This window comes from Lepidochelys kempii, chromosome 6 (genome assembly GCF_965140265.1).
Source record: "Lepidochelys kempii isolate rLepKem1 chromosome 6, rLepKem1.hap2, whole genome shotgun sequence".
Lineage (NCBI taxonomy): Eukaryota > Metazoa > Chordata > Testudines > Cheloniidae > Lepidochelys > Lepidochelys kempii.
Window position 1 is genome coordinate 51,901,360 of NC_133261.1, and position 20,636 is coordinate 51,921,995.

Below are 20,636 nucleotides of genomic sequence, written 5' to 3' on the forward strand. Positions count from 1 at the left end.
CTCACACATACATAAACTCCGTTCTAGAAGGGCGTGCAAAACGGTATTCAGAGTGATAGCAACGGAACCAACTGAGAAACAACTCACCAAAGGGAATTACAAAGGAAAATATACTTGACCGTTGTTCTCTTTTTTTGCCTGAATCCTTTAGAATGGTCTTTTTGCAGCCCACAGTCCTGCACAGTGAACATGGGCAGTCCCCTGAAACACCCAAGTTAGGCAAATCGCCTCTGAGGAATACTTTTGCCTGTCGGCTGCAGGAAATGCCCCCTCCCATCCCCCGGGCACAGTGAGAATGACTCAGTAAGTGTCAGGCCATAGTTAAAAAGGAAGTGTACAGAATGTTCTAAGCACTGAAAAACTCATGTAGGTGGGTGGGTGGAAAGCAAATCGGGTGTGAAAGGGCACCTAACCATGTTCTACAAGCCTACGTTTGGTTTGGGGTTTTTTTAGCCTTAAAGATGTTTCTTATTTACAGAGAGTGGTAAGTGTGCAATGGCCTTTACAAAACCAGAAAGAGGCACCGGAAGAAATTCATCCCTGGTGTAACTCTATTGACTTCAAAGGAGTTGTGCCAGCAGTTCCTTTGGGTCAAGCTCCCTGCCCACAAGCACTAGCCATCTGAAGACTTGATCCTGCAAATTGCTGAACACTCTCAACTCCCACAGACTTCAACAGGAGCTGAGGGAGCTCAGCAGTTTGCAGAAGACACTTGGCACTCAGTAGGTTTAGGTTCAAATTCAGCCATAAACTGGGCAATGGGTCAGGTCCAGGAAGGTTTGGAGACAGAGGAGTGGGTATTAAAAGGTTCATGGCACACTAAAAGTGTCAGTGTGCTGAGCATAGAGGCCTCATGAAAGAAAGCGTGGAACCAAGAGTGGGAGCAGTCAGAGAAAGCTGTTGCGTCCAGAGGAGCGTAAGAAACGAGATGCAGTACAGACTCAAATGATGGGAAGAGTTAGTTGGTGTAGAGTGAAAGGAAACCATATCAGTTACTGTAGTGGAATATTCAAGGGCATCCATTTGAATAATGAACCATGTTTACACTAACGATACATGGCAGGAATTTACAATCCAAATCATAAATAAACATAGTACTCGGTTTGTCTCTCCTCAACAGAGCTGTACATAAAATTGAAAGGTAGAGAAAAAGCACCATAAAGAGGAGAAGAGCTCTTATTTATCCTTTCATAACACTAGAACAAGGAAACATTCAGTGACATTGAAAGGCAACACATTTAAAACCCGTACAAGGAAATTACTTTACACAAGGCACAAGTTACCCATAGAATTCACTGCCATGGGATATGATGGAGGCTAACCATGATCGAACATTTATACAGATAATGAAAACATACACAGATACATCAATCAGATATGGAAAAAACCCCTGTTTTTAAAAGGAATATAAACTCCGATGCTTCAGGTCATAAGCCAATTACTAACGTCTGTGAGTTAGAAAGAAACTTTCTTTGGGGGAAGATTATTCCATAATTGGTCACTAGGGAGTTTTCCTGCAGCTTACTTTGATGCATCCGGTTCTGGCTGCTGATGGAGACAATACTGACCTAGGTGGACCATGGATCTGATCTGGTCTGGCTGGCAATTCCTATTTTGTCTTCAATATGGATCTTTATTCCACACTCTTTCTGTGCAGGCTGTTACTTGTTGAATTCAGTGGGAGTTCTGGAAACAGATTAGCTGTGGAACATATACTGGATATCACAATGAGGGTAAGAGACAGCCCTGTGGATTGATGAGAAGAATTTTGTTCACATTTCGAAATCCTTAATTATAATGGAATTTATCAGGTCTGTTTCTATTCAAAGAATGATACATTCTGTACCTGAACTTTATATGAATGTTACCATTTTAAAAAGCCAAGTATTCTATTCACAACAGCAAACATCACAACTTGCAAAAAGATCAATTTGGAGAAAAATAAAGAGTACCAAGCTTGATTTTTCCAGAAGGATTCCATAAAAATATATCCTTTTATTCCCATCACATTCATGGTATATCCCTCCCATTTTATCCTCATCTCTCTTTCCCTAAAACTCCCTCTCCTGGGACTCCAACAGATTGTGCCCATGGCTTCAGGCATTTGAAAGGTTAATAGTGAAAATTATTGCTGTTTCATTACCAAAAAATACTGTGTAGAACCTGCAGATATGCAAGGTGGCCTTGCACTGCTGCCCTGTCAGATCTCTTAAACTAAGAAAGATTAGTATTTGATGGGAGACATTTACAGCAAGTCATGGTGGTGGGCCTCTTCTCATTGATTCAATGCCAGATGTGTCTGGATAAGAAACAAAACTGATCCCCTGACCACCTGTGGGTTTAAAGATCCTATGGCACTTTTTGCAAGAATAGACATGTTAAAGCCTCTGCCCTGGCCAAATTCCAATTTGATTAATTACATTCTGCCTCCTTGAATTCCCTCTGATGTTTCAGCTGGATAAGGTATTCTTCACTTCCTGTCCTATCATCCAGTGTACTATGGACCCAACACTGGTTGCTGTGGATGAAATGATCCCTGTGAATAGTTTGAATACCAGTGTGAGTTTCTAAAGACTTTGGGATCCTTCAGGATGAAAAATGCTCTGTAAGAAGTAAGATGATGAAGATATAATATAAATAACAACAAGCAATAGTAGCCTTGCTCTAGATCTTCCCATTCTGTGTAATACACTTGATGAAGATACTGATAAAAGCCCGCTGCCCACTTATGCCTTCTAGTAGATGGAAGATAGGAGAAAATCAGTGCAAAAATGGAGGGGAGACAACTTAAAACAAGAAGCATTGGATTTTGCAGCACAGATTATCCACATGATGCATGACTCAGAAGATAAGACTAAAGCAAAAATCATATATTTGTGACTCACAGCAACAAAAGTTTCAATCAGCTCTTGCTCCCTCAGGCCTGAGCTTTCTTTCACTTCAGTGAAGCAGGATCAAACTTTAATATGGGCCTGGTTCTGTGAGGATCACCTCATAACCATCTATTGAAGTCAGTGGGCACTGAAGCACTTGTTACCATGATGATTCAGAATGTATATTTGCAAATGACAACAAAATTTAAGAGGACAGGGCTCTGAACTGAGTACGTTGTCTTTGCTGTCATTCTTCTGCCAAGAGGCTTTGTGAGAATTTGGTTTTCACATTGTCATAGGTAGAGCCCTGCACGGATACAAAATTTTTATCCTCATCCAATCTCCGAACTGTAAACATGGTGTAAACATGATATAAAGTAGATGATGGTCCACAGATATGGATATCTGCAGATATAAAGCATCGGATATCTGCAGATCTGCAGGGCTCTAATCATAGGACACTATGTACTCAATCCAGCTTGCCAAGATGTTTTCCTTTTTGCAAATAATACTTATTTGACATGATTTTCAGAGGTGTTGAGCATCCACAATTTATGCTGAAGTCTACAAGTGGGGCAGGAGTTCAGGACATCTGGTAATCAGGCCAATGATATGTAATTTTTAAGGATTTGATCCAAAGCCCATTAAAATCAATGGAAAGACTCCCACTGACTTCTCTGAGCCTTGACTCAGGCCTCAAATGCATTAATTTCTATGCATTAGCAAGCAGACCATATTAATCAAGATGTTCCCATGTGAAGGAGGCAGGAGGAGGGGAAGTAGTTAACATGTTTCATCCTCATTTTCCATTCAGACAGAAGGTATTTACATATTTGGTATCAGATACTGATAACCTTATTCATGGTGAATGAGATATCAATGGGACCACTTGTGCAGTAAAGTGCTATTTAATGTGAGTGAGGAGAGTGAATCTGGCCTTTAGGATTTTGTTAGGCTGCTCCCCCAACACAGTTTCCTATGTACATAAAATGTACTGGCAACCAAATCTCATCAGAATGATCTATCCAAGAGAGAAGTTATAGAGCTTGAGCCTTCAAATACTTAATCATGAGAGGCAGGCAAGCAGCTGCAGTCTAGTGGACTGCACATGGGGCTGAGAGTCAAAAGATCCAGGTAAAATCCTGGGTCTATTGAAGTCATTGGGAGCTTTGTCAGGGATTTCAGTAGGGCCAGAATTCTACAACAGGTTCTAGCCCTGACTCTGCCACTGAGGTGCTATTTAACCTTGGGAACATCAGTTACCCTGTCCGTAAAATAGGGAGGCTAATAATGCTGACCCACCTTTGCAAGTGCTATGTAAAGGCAAAGTAAAATTGTATTAAATCAGTGGGTTATGGGCCTGCTTGCATAATCAAGAGTTTGCAGGATCAAGCCTCATTCTCTTTTACCAAAATGACTGATTGATTAGGTTTCACACAGACTACCTTGAATGTGAAGAAGCCTCCATACAAGCCAGGACAAGAAGTGTGTCAACAGCAGGGCCTCCTCTCCCCACGTCTACCTACAAAAGTGGGAAAGTGAAGTATTGTCCTTCCACTGGTCATTTCCACTTTCCTCCGCCATGCTTTGTTTCTTTTCTGGCACACTCTTTTGGCTCTGAGTATATTCCTTCTATTACACCTCATCCTCTTATACCAGGTAACCAAAGCTGCATGCATTTTACTACATCAGAGATTCAAATTGATAAAATACTACATTTTCTAAAGGATCCTTCTAAGGGTTTCTTGTTAACAAAGCAGTGATGCCACCTGGAGGCCACCATACAAATGCATATAAAGGAGTAAGAGACAGCTAGTGAACATACAGGCAATATTTCTCCCAAAGTTCTTTACTTGTTTTATTAATGAGTTTGCTACCATCAGCTTCTTAGACGAAGGGGAAGGACAATGTGAAGCACACAGCAGTAGTGGCATAAAACAACTTACTTACATTTTCTTATTCTGGTTATTCCTTTACACCACGTCTTGCTGCAATCTTGGATCACCTTCACTCAAAACTCTGAGCTAATATGACAAAAACAACAAAGGAAGGAAATGTGTTAAGCTACTAGTGCTGAGTCTGCAAGACAGTCTATCTCTTTTATGCACAGAATACCAGGTATAAGATTAGAGTGATCATTAATGTTTTCGTAGTAGCAGAACAACAGCAGCCTCTTTCAAGGAACGTATTTAAATGGTACCTTTCTTAAAAGTCATGCTACTAGTCATATTTGCAGCTGTTGATGGCTTTGTTTTAAAGATATGTTTGCTTACTGAAAACAATCAGAAAAGATTTTTTAAAATAGGTTTACAAAATCAAGAGCCAATTTAAACTGAAGGCAGTGTTGCTAATTAATGACATTGCCTTTACTCCCCTATGTCCTTTTGGAATGAATTCTACAGGAATGATCCCATTACTTTTCATTGCACGGAAATGTAGGGATCTGTCATCTGTTTTCCTCTGGTCTGTTTAGCAGGATACTTGGTGGGGTTGCAGGAGTATCTTTATTGAGATCAACAGGTACCTTTCTAGAGAGATGCTTGGGACAGAAATTTAATTATATTCTAGCTCTCCTCCCAAATGAGATTTTGACTGATGGGTCCAACAACTTTCCTTGTATGGATGCAGCATTATTTTTATAAATAAACAATCGAATACCACATTTGAAAAATGATGATATCTATCAGCACAAATTGCTAGTCCAACCTTCTTGCAAAGGAACCATGGCTTCTGTTATTCAAATGTGATTCACAAAGCATTCCTCTGCCATCCCTTCTCTTGTGCCTGCCTGTGGTGACTCTTGATCATTTATGGAGGCAAAAAATTGCCAACCAAATATAGGTCTAGAGTGACAGAATAAAGAATACAGAAAATGACACATTTGTAGACTTACGGATATAGACAATGAGACCTGCTATGGAAAATGACACAGTCCCAGGATAGAAATACATACTTCATAGACAGGGATCACACAGGCTAACATTTGTGGGATTATACTGTCAGTGTCTTTTAAAAAGTTGCTTCAGTGCTGTGATGAAAGGGAGTAGTGATAGTTATAATAATAGCTAACTCTTATGTAGCACTTTGCATCAGCAGATCTCAAGGTGCTTTTCAAAGATGGTGAGTATCAGAGTTGACTAGAATGACAGGCCTTTGTAGGTTCAATGTTGCCTGAAGGTGTCTATGAAGGGACTGAGTTTCCTATCTGCTCTCAGTACAGTACACACACAGGGTTAGTGTTCAAAACTCAACCCATATCCAGGATTTTCCTTTATTCTTAACTTAAGAACAACAAACATAAGTTTTAACTAATTTAGTTGTTCCTAGGACTTTTCCCTGCAAAGTATTTTGTCTCAACCTGTAGCCATTCTTTTGACTTCAAGACTCTTCATATTTTGTCCTCTTGAGTAGGCGCTAATGAGGCCACCTGGTATGGCTGCAAGAAGTATCAGAGAAATAGCCATGTACCTCTTCTGGTTCATAGAACCTGACATCCTGCTCCAGTGTCCTTCATGGTAGGTTAAACCAGAAAATACTGAAGTTCTGCAAAAATCAACGTGGTGTATTTTCCTGTCCTTGGACCCACTTAGGAAAGATGCGGGAGAAGGTGCCTTCTCAGAATGAATCTTTTCCAGCAATTTTTCCTCAGGTATTAGCTGGATCTAAACATTCTTAACCTTCCAATGACTTGGCAAACATGGAAAAGGGAATGCATTCACTGACTGCATCCTGAAATAACCTCTGTCCTCAGATTCCAAGATAAACAGCTTACAGGAGGTCATTATTATATACAGAAGGTCATTAAACAGTCTTCACGCAAGTTAAATGGGTAGAGAAAATCTGAATTCTGAAACATTATCATAAATTATACAACATGTGGGGGGGTGGATGGGTCATTTATTGTGCCACTATGACTTTCCCAGTAAATAATAATAGGGAAAGATTCAGGGCCAAATTCTGTGCTGGTATAAATGCATATGATTCCAGGGAAGTCTATTGATTCAATGAAGTGGCACTCACTTATATCAGCAGTGAATTTGGCCCTTGCTTTCTGTGTTTCAAGCCATCCCCATCTGTTTCCCAGAGGCTCAGGATGCCTTGTAGTACAGAGCCTATGAAATTTTCCCCCTGCCATTTCTTGGCAAAGTTGGTGCCACTGTGGAAATGAACCTTTTGAAACTTTGGGAACATTTCAACTCTTTAAACTCCCCGTCTTCCCAATGCAATGATGATGACTGTTATTAGATGTCCGTTACAAACCTGAAAGTTGAGACATTCACAGTCTCAGTAAGAAAGACCATTTACAACTAAAATGTTTCAGAATGAACACTTGCCATCCACATTGTGTGAAAGCAAAGTGTTTGATGACTTTCAGTACCAGGACAGTTGTTCTGTGCACCTTTCTTGGGTCAGCCTACAGCTGTACAGAGCTTTGACTCCAGCTGTTGTGTCTTTTGTACTCTAGAATTTATTTTCCTCATCTTATGATGGGAAGATTCTGAACATGTCCCACATACTGCTGCTTAGCACATAATGACCCAAACAGCATATGCCAGAGCAGTTTCTCTTAAGGCCTCAGATGTTTGAAAATGCACTTGAAACTTCATGAAGGACATTTTCCCCTTCTCCTCCCAATCACTTATTAAATATACTAGCTTCCCTGCAGTCTGCATGGAAGGAGACTGCCTTTTTAACAATGCTAAAGAAAGTGTTAACTAGGCAATAGGAATTACACATTTCCTTTATATGAACCAAAACTGAGATGTCTCTGTGCTCCTATTAGACATTCACACACAAGTACTGTATCTTTTTAGCCAAATCTAACCTACAATCTGGCATACAGTTGTTTATTCTGATGTCCTTTTGTTGAATATCCTCAAGGCCATGCATCAGTTCAACCATATTTGCATGTCCGAGGAAGAAAACACACTGTACTGGTCCTGAATTGAGTCTTGCGTTAGCTATAACATCCAACCTGGGATTTGGTTTCCTAAATGGTTTTGCAGAACAGTTCTCCAGGGCCCTCTAGTGGATGAGGTATAAAATATTTTCTGTGTCATAATTTCAAGCCATTCCTGTTACATACATCACCCACAAGCAATGACTCATGCTTCTGGGTTAAAAGGTTATTTTATGTTTTGTATTAATTATTTATTGGCCACCAATAGATTGGTTGGCATTGTACAAAACATAGAGGTAGAATCTTGCATCTAAAACATACACAAAAACACACCTTCCATTTATTTTGGCCAACAAATTAATTGCAGTTTTAATCTTAGACTTACGTTTGCAAACATCAGTGGTCACTGATCACTCATATCAAAGAATTTGTAAGTACATTTATTACTGGGAGGAAGTTGTTTTTGCATAAGCTGTAGGTATTTTATGTTGCCATTCTGTTGTTAATGTGAACAAATGGAGAAAATCTTTAAGAAAATTGACGAAAATAGCCATTTGAGATCCTTATAGCAGCCCTGCATGTATGTAGCAGAAAATGCTAATTTCCACTTTACAGCAGAAAGCAGAGTTCAAAAAGAACTAGGTGACCCATTTATTAGAATATGGCAGCTCCAAGACCAAAGATTAAAGCAGAGAACATGCAACAGACAGTAATGACAAAATGCCCTTATTGTTTTATGAATTACTAATACATTGCACATGAACATTGGCTTGAGACTTTATTCACAAACCTACTTAAACATTCATTGCAAACCTGTTTTATCTATTTTTTAAAAAAAGCCACACACTTTTCTTGAATGTTTTCTCTTTCCTATTTGCGGTTTAGTATGGACTGTGTCTTCCTGTCTCTTTGGCCTGCACTGAGCATGTTGGGGAGGCTACTATACGACCGTAATAAATAATAATAATAACCCTGAACACCGACCTGTTCTTAAAGTAATCTGGAGCAAGCTGGAAAGCTTCGTCTGTGGCACCACAATATGAAAATATCACACAAGGTCCTTTCCAAGGTATCATATTCCTAATATTTTTTGCCATAAACACACTTTGCAAATTTATGATGCAATGTGTGTTTCATTGTAGTTGAAACTGTTAATTTGATGCAATTTTTCTCTCTTAAATATTGGGACTGGGAGAAGTGCTGTGTCAGATTATACCACCTTTTCCCCTGTGGAGTCTGTGCCTGCCTGGCCCTTAGCATAATATAGAGCAGCTCCAGCATTGTACTAAATTACAGTGCCCTTACATCACTGCCTAGGGGCTACTGTGCATTGTAGAATAGCTGGAGTGCAACAGCCATCCCCCATGTCCTCCAAACCATCTCCAGGCATGCCCTTATGATGAGGCCTGTCAAGGAGTGCACTGTTCTGCAAGATGCTTGCCAGTGATGGAAACCCCTGCACACCGGGGGTATTGCCCTGGAACACATTTTGCACCCGCTAGACAGGATCCATAATAGGGGATATAGTTTGATCCTCAGTGCTGTACCTTTCTAAATAACTCTGGCACTCAGCTCAGTTGCAAGGGAAGACTGCAAACTAAGAGTGAATGGTTTCATAATGGATTGTACACTCTTTGTGGCAGGAACTGTCTGCTATTCTGTGTTTGTACAGTTCCTACCACAATGGGGTCCCACTCTTGGTTGACCCTTAGGCAATACCATAATAAACATGATTTGTAATGATAACATTATAAGCTTGGTGAGACCTTGTTATCCACTGAGTTAAAACCTCATTGAGCTAGGTTGGTGTGAACTCGCCTTTCAATTAACATAACTATAAGCATAGTACAGGAAGGGGTTCCAGGTCTAGGGGGGCTCAGAACTGGGGCAGGGGATTGTGGCGTGGGAATGGACTTATGTCCAGCAGCTCCCTGTTAGCGGAAGCGGCCAGCAGCATCTGGGCAGAGGTGCACAAGCAGCTCCACGTGACTTTCACCTGCAGGCACTGTCCCCTCAGTTCCAATTGGCCTGTTCCCAGCCAATGGGAGTGCAGAGCCAGTGCTCGGGGCGGGGGCAGCGCACGGAGCCCCACGGTCCCCCTGCCTGGAAGCCGGACAGCTGCTGGCCACTTCTGGGGCACCGCGCAGTCTCAGAAAAGGTAGGCATTAGCCTGCCTTAGCTGGGCAGCTCTGCTGACAGGACTTTTAATGTCCCGGTTGACGGTGCTGACCAGAGCAAGGGGACCCAGTGCCTTACATGCTGTGACCCAATACTGGGTCATGACCCATGGATTGAAAAACACTGATCTAGTCCAATCCCCTGCTCAATGCATGACCAACCCCAACTAAATCACCCCAGCCAGGGCTTTTGAAGGCTGCTATCAAATCCCCCCTCACTCTTCTCTTCTGCATACTAAATAAGCCCAATTCCCTCAGCCTTTCCTCAAAAGTCATGTGTCCCACCCTCCAATCATTTTCGTTGTCCTCTGCTGGACTCTCTCCAAGTTGTCCACATCCTTTCTGTAGTGTGGAGCCCAAAACTGGATGCAATACTCCAGATGTGGTCTCATCAGTGCCAAATAGAGGGGAATAATCACTTCCCTCGATCTGCTGCAGTGCTCCTACTAATGCAGCCCAATATGCCATTAGCCTTCTTGGCAACAGGGGCCTACTGCTGACTCATATCCAGCTTCTCATCCAATGTAATCCCCAGGTCCTTTTCTGCAGAACTGCCACTTAGCCAGTTGGTCCCCAGCCTGTAGCAGAGCATGGAGTTCTTCCGGCCTAAGTGCAGGACTCTGCACTTGTCCTTGTTGAACCTCATCAGATTTCTTTGGTCCAATCCTCCAGTTTGTCTACATCATTCTGGACCCTATCCTCCAGCATATCAACCTCTCCCCCCAGCTTAGTGTTATCCGTGAACTTGCTGAGGGTGCAATCCATCCCATCATCCAGATCATTTAACCCTATACCCCTTAGCTCTTGCTGCTAGATATGTAGGACTAGGGTTAAAATCCCACTCTCATTCCAAGCTGCGTCTCTTACCAGAGGGCTGCTACAACATGGAACTTAAACTCCAGTGGCTTCATGGGGCCTGTTACAGGGACACTTTCACATCTCACTCTAGGAAGAAATTTGTTTCTATTAAATCAACAAATTACATCCTACCATTTTTTGTGTTACCAATATTCATACTGACAGTCACTTCTCTCTCTAATCTGTTATTAAAATTAAAAATGCAATGTAGCTAGCTTGACTCTTTTAATTAGATAATTGTTGTAAATTTGTCATTATAATTCTTGGAGGGTAACATCTGGTTATTGTGATCACTTTTTGTGGATCAGTTACTTATTCACTTGATTTAAAGTGTTTTATAAAAAATAGGATCCTGCATTAGTCAACAGACTTGTTCCACTCTGCGGAAGATACTTATGCCTCTAAAAGAAGTAAACTGCCTGTGGCAGACAGAGAGGGGATCAGACTTTGCTGGAGGCATTATGCCTTTCAAAGGCATATGTATTCTGGATGCTGTGGGGAGCTTGCTGGGAAGTGCCCCTTGCTACATCTGTTCAACAAGTCTAATCACCAGTACTCCCCAGGCCTCAGAGCAACTCTGTTGTTGCATAGGGTGGGTGAAGGCAGAACCATAGCCCTGTAGTGCTGCTAGACTATCCCATTCTTGTCTTCCTCAGTACTAGGAACCAGGTTATGCCTGTTTGAGGGAGAGCTTTCACCCCTTCTTGCATTTATCCAGGTGGATGTATAATTTTGTCTATTGTGCTGAACTGTGAACTCTGTTACCAATATATCTCCTGTTGTGCGTGCACACACACACACACACACACACTTACTTTAAAAAATATTTAGATATGGCCAGATTTCCAGTGATACTAAGCAACCACAATTCCTATATACTCCCATGGGAGCTGTAATTACTCAGAATCTTTGAAAATCAAGCCATTAGTGCTTAGATACTATGTAAGGGGCAACATAAAACAACCCTAAGAAAGAGAGTTTTCCTTACTTTCAAGTTATTTTGTTATAATGTAATGATTGTTTTCAGGGTGTTAAAGCCTGTCATCTGTTGATTCACTGATACAACAACTCTTAGCTTTTTTGGCTATATGCTTACTAAGCACCCTCATGGTTATTTTTGGTTTGAGAGTATTTTTGTGAGAGAGGCATTAGGTGTATGTTCTGGTTTTCACTCAAACTTTGTACCATGTGGGAAAGCTGACAGCAACTTTAAAAATAAGATAAGCCTAAAATAAGCAAGTCAGTATAAACAAAACCAGAAGAGCTAGACTTCAGAGAGGCATATGTTCATCTCAGTGCACAGGGATTTACACCTCAGCACTAATTATTTTCTGTTTGACAATGTGATTGTGCCATTTTAAGCTGGAGATAGGAGGTGCTAATAAGTACTTCAACGAAGAGTGGAGATCGAGGCAACAGGTCAAGCTAGTCCCTTGCCAAAAGTTATATATACCAGGAACTTTCTAAATAAACCCAAATAATCTAATCTGCTCTCTCTTTTACATCCCAAGTAATTATGAAATCAGTATTACATTAGTAAAATTAATGGTATCCAAATTGTGCCAGTTATAAAGCACTTGGCCGTGCTCATCCATTCAGACCCCTCCAAGATAAGCGGAACATTTCTCCAGTTTGGAATAGTATGTATCTTGTTTTTGAATTAAAAAAATAATAAACAATAGCTCTTGCTTAGCAGTCACTAGCTTAAACTGGGTGACTGTTCTGTCCTATACATTTGAGAGAGGGGAGTCAGTCATTTAAAGTCAGATTTATCACTAATCTTTCCACACTTACTAATAGGTGTGTAAACATCTCTGAAGATCATCCCTATTGGAAGAGTGCCTCATGCACAATTTTGAACCTGTGTTAAAATTGTTCAACTTCATTTGGCAATTCTATGTCTGAGAAACCACTTTGATGATGAATGTGATATAATGCCTTTCAAGAAAGATTTAACTTCTCATTAAGCAGATAGTTGGAGGTACTTATAAACATACGGGGCCAGATCCTTGGACATCTGAGGGGGTGGGACGCATAAAGGAGCCATTTTGACTCCCTCCTTCCTTGGGTGCTCTGCACTGGGCTTTGACCTTAACCAATTGTTAATAACTTCAAGAGGCCATTACAGTAGGTAGGGATCACGTATGTGCCAGAAGTCTAAGCCATGCACTCCTTTCAGTCTTGCCATTATCCTGCGTGGAGAAGTCACGCCACCTGAAAATCCCCCTATGTGGTGGAAGTCATCTAGGAGTCTGATCTGGAGGGTTTATGGCTGCTTAGCACCTGTGCAAAAACAAAAAGCAGCCAGAACACAGCTAAGAATCAGGGCATCATGCACGGTGTGATGTGTCACACTATCCTCATTTCTGTCTGGAAACATAAGACAAAGAATGGCTACTGCCTGAGTGTAATGGAGACATACCAGCCCATAAAAGTAAGATAGTTTATTTGAATGTAGAGAATGTAAATATTTTATATGTATTGTAAGCAGAGTAGATAGTGACACCTATAGTACAGTTGCCTTGTGCTTTCCATTATAAGCCCTGGCTTATAATTGTCCCTTTGCTAATAGCCCCTTTGCTAAACTTCACCCCTTTGGGCTGAATTTTTCCATGCTTTCCTCTTTGCCTCATACTGAATTTTTGGAAAGTTTCACTGAAAATGGTTCAGCCGTTTCAGGAAATGAGGTTACGGAGAAAGAAGTAGATTTGGCAATGTCACCCATATTTTGAAGAGCTCTAGCACCTTTGTACCCTAGAGCAGGAATTTGAAATTTGGCAAGGAAATACTGCTGGGGGCAGACAGGTGCCTTTTCCTGCCTTTGTGAAAATTCACTCAGATTTAGCTAAGTTATAAGACTCTGAAAATCAACATTTGAACCTAAATTTATAGATTTTAAGGCCAGAAGTGACAAGTGTAATAATTTAATCTGACCACCTGTATAACACAGACCGTAGAATTTCATCCACTAATTCCTGTATCAAGTTCCATAACGTAGTTAAACTAGAGTATGTATTTTAGAAAGCCATTCAGTTATGATTCAAAGTTTTCAAGTGATGATGCTTATTAATTATTTAGCATTATGATAGCGCCTAGGGGCATCAGTGATGGATCAGGGCCCCACTTGGTTAGGTGTAGTACAAATGAGTAACAGAAAGATAGTCCCTCCCCCGAAGAGCTTACAATGTAAATATAAAATGGGAGGGGACAGGTGACAACAGTAAACAGATGACAGAAGTACAAGGAAACAATAAGACAATACTGGTAAGTTGGTTAATTGCCCTTACTGTTAACATTTTGAGCCTTATTTCTGGTTTGAATTTGTCAAGCTACAACTTCCAGCCATTGGCTCTTGTTATGGCTTTGCTAGATTAAAGAGCCCTTTGCAGGTACTTATAAGTCATGATGAAGTCACCTCTTCATCCTCTCATTTATAAGCTAATTAGATTGGAGCTCCTTAAGGAGACTGTAGGGCATGTTTTCCAGTCCTCAAATCATTCTTGTAGCTCTTCCCTGAGCTTTCCCCAATTTTTGAATATCCTTTCTGAAGTGTGGAAACCTGAACTGGCCACAGTATTCCAATAGTAGTCTCACCACTGCCTTATAGAGATAATATAGCCTGCCTGTTCCTACTTGATACTGTTCATATATTCAAGGACCACATTAACACTTTTGGTCATAACATTACATTGGGAGTTCATGTTAACTTGTTTGCCCATCACTATCCCTAAGATCTTTTAAACAGTTTTCTAGGATACACACTCCTATCCTGTAACTATGCCCTACGTATTTTGTTCCTAGATGTAGGACTTCATATTTGGTGCTAAAGTGCATGTTGTTTGTTTACACTCAACTTTTAAAGTGATCCAGATTACTCTGTATAAGTGCCTTGTCCTCATAATTATTTATCATTCTACAAGTCATTATAGGCAATGATTTTGTATTTTCTTCTAGATCACTAATAACAAAATTAAATACTGTGGGGCCAAAAACCAGTCCCGTGAGACCCCATAGGAACATACACTTGTTGATGATTTCCCTTTAACAATTATGTGGTAAAATCCATTAGTTAGACAGTATTTAATCAATATAATAGGAGCTATATTGATTGTATATTATGTTAATTTTGCAACAACGTACCCTCTGCTGTAGAGTATGAAAACCTGTCTTACACCTCGAATACCTGATTCCTCAACCAGTGTGTTATGCACAGATCTTTTTCAACAGAAAGCTTTATGAATATTTTATTGATTTTGCTGCTGACACATTAATGTTTAACACTTATGTCACAAAACCTGTAATTTCAGTTTATTCAGACAAGAACTCCTTTGAGCTTTTTAATTCTTATTCAAGAGAAAGGTTTATTTTGTTTGAATTTAATTTTATTATGAAAACTTAGTCAGCCTGTAGGTTTAAATAGAACAGGAATTTTTCTCCCTGGGGCAAATTTGCTTGGGAATAGGAAACTAAAAGAAGAACAAAATGATTCATAATTTTACAGAAGTGTCTGATCAGCATTAAGAAATACAGCTATTGAAACTTGGTCTGCTTTAAAAATGTGAATCTGAGTGAAAGCTAGCATCTGTAGATTTCACTGGATCTTCTTCTTTTTTTAGCAGATATTGTGCTGTGTTCATATTGCTGAAGGTGTGGTGCAACCCAAATGCCCCTCTGCCATGTACATTGGGCAAACTGGACAGTCTTTACGTAAAAGAATAAATGGACACAAATCAGATGTCAAGAATTATAACATTCATAAACCAGTCGGAGAACACTTCAATCTCTCTGGTCACTCAATTTCTGATCTCAAAGTGAGTATCCTTCAACAAAAAAACTTTGAAAACAGACTCCAATGAGAGACTGCTGAATTGGAATTAATTTGCAAATTGGATACAATTAACCTACATAGGGAGAGTGGTCGCTTTGGATAAGCTATTACCAGCAGGAGAGTGAGTTTGTGTGTGTGGTTTTTGGAGGTGGGTGAGGGAGTGAGAGAACCTGGATTTATGCAGGAAATGGCCCACCTTGATTATCATACATGTTGTGAAGAGAGTGGTCACTTTGGATGGGCTATTACCAGCAGGAGAGTGAGTTTGTGTGTGGGGGGGCGGAGGGTGAGAAAACCTGGATTTGTGCTGGAAATGGCCCAACTTGATGATCACTTTAGATAAGCTATTACCAGCAGGACAGTGGGGTGGGAGGAGGTATTGTTTCATGGTCTCTGTGTGTATATAATGTCTTCTGCAGTTTCCACGGTATGCATCCGATGAGGTGAGCTGTAGCTCACAAAAGCTCATGCTCAAATAAATTGGTTAGTCTCCAAGGTGCCACAAGTACTCCTTTTCTCCTTACAATGTATATTTTTCATGGTCTGTGTGTATATATAAAATCTGCTCACTGTACTTTCCACTTTATTCATCCGATGAAGTGAGCTGTAGCTCACGAAAGCTTATGCTCAAATAAATTAGTTAGTCTCTAAGGTGCCACAAGTACTCCTTTTCTTTTTACGAATACAGACTAACACGGCTGCTACTCTGAAACCCAAACAAGGGCTCTGTTATAAAGACATCATGGGCTCTGTGTTCATTATACTCCCCAGACCAAGTGTGCTCAATTGACAAGTTAAAATACATTTTTTTAAATTGTCAGTCATGCAAACAAACTACGAACTGAGAATCAAGATTAGTTCTTTGCTTCTCGCATATCACTACCAGCAACAGAGATTCTGCAGATCACACTGTACCCCTGTGCCAGCCCATTCTCTTCTAATGAGGCTGTCAGTAACACTTGTGAAGTCCCATTTTATTCATCAGCCCATGGACTAAATTCTACTTTCAGTTACATCATGTAAATCCAGAGTAACCCCATTGACTTCAGTATAATTACTCCAGATTTGGAGTATCTCATCCATGTGGGACTACTGATACTGCAAGGTATGACCCTGAACATATCAGAAGTGACTACAGGGCTCCCGGAGTCAGGGTGAAGGAATTGGGGGTGTAGGTGGTTGTTAGGATCAAGATATTCAGGCCTGTCTGCAAAGGCCTGTACTTTAAGAATTTAGGTGTATTCTTATCACTTGGCTAGTTCTAGAGGTATAAAAGAAAGAATCAAAATCACTGTCTGCTGGTGTAAGGGCCTTCTCTTACTGTGACAGTCTGAGGCCCTGTTCTTAGGCTAAGGCCTTTGGCTAAGCAGCAGAGGCAGCCATAAGCTGGGAAGCGAACAGTCACATCCTCACATTCCAAACTAGTCACACTGAAATAAGGTGCTATTGGGCTGTTAGGTACTATCAGGACCGAGTGTATTCCTATCACCTCCAGAGAAAGGGAAGTGCCTAGAAAATGTAAAAGAAAACTTAGTTTGATAGCATCCTGTCTGGCAAGAACTCACTTATCAATAGCTGGGATGTGAAATCCTCACTTCTGTATTGTTTTGTCATTATAGTTCCCACTTTGCTATTGTTTGTCTGTATAATCTCTGTCTGGTTCTGTGATTGTTCCTGTCTGCTGTATAATTAATTTTGCTGGGTGTAAACTAATTAAGGTGGTGGGATATAATTGGTTACATAATCATGTTACAATGTGTTAGGATTGGTTAGTTAAATTTCAGGAAAATGATTGGTTAAGGTATAGCTAAGCAGAACTCAAGTTTTACTATATAATCTGTAGTCGATGAGGAAGGGGGTGGGTGTGTGTGGGAGATGGGAACAGGGAATGGGAGTAAGGAAGTTGGAATCATGTTTGGCTAAGGGTAGGAATGGGAACAGGGACACAGGTGTAAGGCTCTGTGGTGTCAGAGCTGGGAAGGAGGATACTAAGGAAGGAAACTGGAATCATGCTTGCTGGAAGTTCACCCCAATAAACATTGAATTGTTTGCACCTTTGGACTTCGGGTATTGTTGCTCTCTGTTCATGCGAGAAGGACCAGGGAAGTAAGTGGGTGAAGGAATAAGCCCCCTAACAGTGGTATTCTCATTGATCTTTCTAGTCAAGGGTAAGGATCCAGGCAGAGACACACACATCCTGGAGGTAAATACGTGGCTGTGTGGATGGTATCACCAGGAGGGCTTACTTTACCATGGGATCCTGTTCTGAGAAGGACTGCTGAGCAGAGATGGGGTCCACCTGTCTAGGAAGGGGAAGAATATCTTTGGATACAGACTGGCTTACCTAGTGAGGTGGGCTTTAAACTAGGTTCAATGGGGGCAAAACCCCACACGTAAGTCCAAAACATGAAGGTCTGACTGAAGGGTAATGGGAAATTGCAGCATGGCCAAAGGACAAACATGACATAATAAAGAGGGGAAATCTAATAATCCTTGTAGATGTCTGTATTCTAATGTAAGAAGTATGGGGAATAAACAGGAAGAACTAGAAATACTAGTGAATAATCACAAATACAACATAATTGGCACCACAGATAACTTGGTGGGATAATTCACATGACTGGAATATTGGTATAGAAGGGTAGCGCTTGTTCAGGAAGGAAAGGCAAGGAAAAAAGGAAGGAGATGTTGCTTTGTATATCAAAGGTGTATACACTTGCACTGAGGTTGAGAAAGAACTGGGAGGCAGACCTGTTGAAAGTCTTTGGGTAAAAATATAAAAGGGGTAAAAAAACAAGGGTGAAGTCATGGTAGGGGTCTGCTAACCAGGAAGAAGAGGTGGATGAGACTTTTTTTAAACAACTAACAAAATCATCCAAAACACAGAACTGGGTGGTGATGGGGGACTTCAACTACTCAGACATCTGTTGAGAAAATAATACAGCAGGGAACAGATTATCCAAAAAGTTCTTGGAATATACTGGAGATGACTTTTTGTTATAGAAGATGGAGAAAGTGACTAGGGGAGTGGCTATTCTGGATTTGATTCTGACAAACAGAGAGGAACTGGTTGAAAACCTGAAGGTGGAAAACAGTTTGGGTGAAAGTCATCATGAAATGACAGAGTTAATGATTCTAAGGAACCCAGGAGAGGAAGCAGGAGAATAAAGACAATGGACTTCAAAAAGTCAAACTTGAGCAAACTCAGAGAATTGATAGGTAAGATCCCATGGGAAGGAAATCTACGGGAAACAAGAGTTCAGGAGAGTTGGCAATTTTTTAAAGAGACATTATTAAGGGCACAAGAGCAAATAATACCAATGTGTAGGAAAGGTAAGAAGTATGGTAAAAGGCCACCTTGGCTTAACCAGGCGATCTTCAATTACCTGAACTCAAAATAAAGAGTCATACAAGAAATGGAAAATAGGTCAAATTTCAAAGGATGAGTATTAAAAAAAAAAACACACAAGCTGTTAGGGACAAAATTAGAAAGGCCAAGGCACAAAACAAGGTTAAACTAGCTAGGAATATAACAGGTAACAAGAAAGCATTTTACAAATACATGAGAAGCAAGAGAGGACAGGATAGGTCCGTTACTAAATTAGGAGGGAAAGACAATAACAGAAAACACAGGGATGGCTGAAGTGATTCAGTTTTGTTTCAGATTTCAACAAAAAAGTTAGCAATGATTGGAAGACTGTGTGACCATCAGATCATCTCCGGAGGTAGCTAGGAAAAGAACAACTTAAGAATTACTTAGACAAGTTAGTCTTCAAGTCAGCAGGGACTAACAAAATATATCCTAGAAAGGGGTGGGCAAACTTTTTGGCCTGAGGGCCACATCGGGTTTCTGAAATGGTATGGAGAGCTGGTTAGGGGACGCTGTGCCTCCCCAAAGAGCCAGGCATGGTCCGCCCTCTATCCAACCCCCCCCCCACTGCTTCTCGCCCCCCGCCCGGGACTCCTGCCCCATCTAAACCCCCCTGTTCCCTGACGGCCTCCAGGGACCTCTGCCCCATCCACCCCCCGCTCTTGTCTCCTGACCACCCCCAACTGCCCCCTGCCATCCCATCCAATTCCCCTCTCCTTCATTCCTGGGACCCCTGCCCCATCCAACCACACCTTCTCCTTGACTGCCCCTCGACCCCCTGTCCCTTACTGCTCCCCGCCACCCCATCCAACCCCTCCTCTCCTTCCTGACTGCCCCCCCAGGACCCCTGCCCCCATTCAACCCTCCTGTTCCCCGCCCTCTGACCGCCCCAACCCCATCCACACCCTCAGCCCCTGACCACCAACCCTCCCCCCCCGCTCCCTGCCCCCTTACCACGCTGCCTGGAGCAGCGGTGGCTGGCGGCGCAGCTGCACCAGAACTGGCAGCCGCACTGCGCAGCACAGAGCACCAGGTCAGGCCGGGCTCTGCAGCTGTGCTGCCCTGCTGCCCAGAGCATTGCCCCGGTGGCGCAGTAAGCTGAGGCTGCAGGGGAGGGGGAACAGCAGGGGAGGGGTCGGGGCTAGCCTCCTAAGCCAGGAACTCAGGGGCCGGGCAAAACGGTCCTGCGGGCCGGATGTGGTCCACAGGCCATAGTTTGCCCACCTCTGTCCTAAACTAATTAAGGAACTATCTAAAGAGATCTCTGAGCCATTAATGATTATCTTTCAGAACTTGTGGAGGATGGGAGAGATATCAGAGGACTGGAAAAGGACAAATACAGTATCTATCTAGCAAAAGGGAATAAGGATAACCCTGGGAATTATAGACCAGTCAACTTAATTTATTTTGCTCCAGAAAGATAACGGAGCAAATAATCTAACAATGAATGTGTAAGAACCTAGAAGAAAATAAGGTAATAAGTAACAGTCAATAGGGATGAAGTGAGCTGTAGCTCACGAAAGCTTATGCTCAAATAAATTGGTTAGTCTCTAAGGTGCCACAAGTACTCATTTTCTTTTAGTCAGTAGGGATTTGTCAAGAACAGAACCTGTGAAACCAACTAATAGCC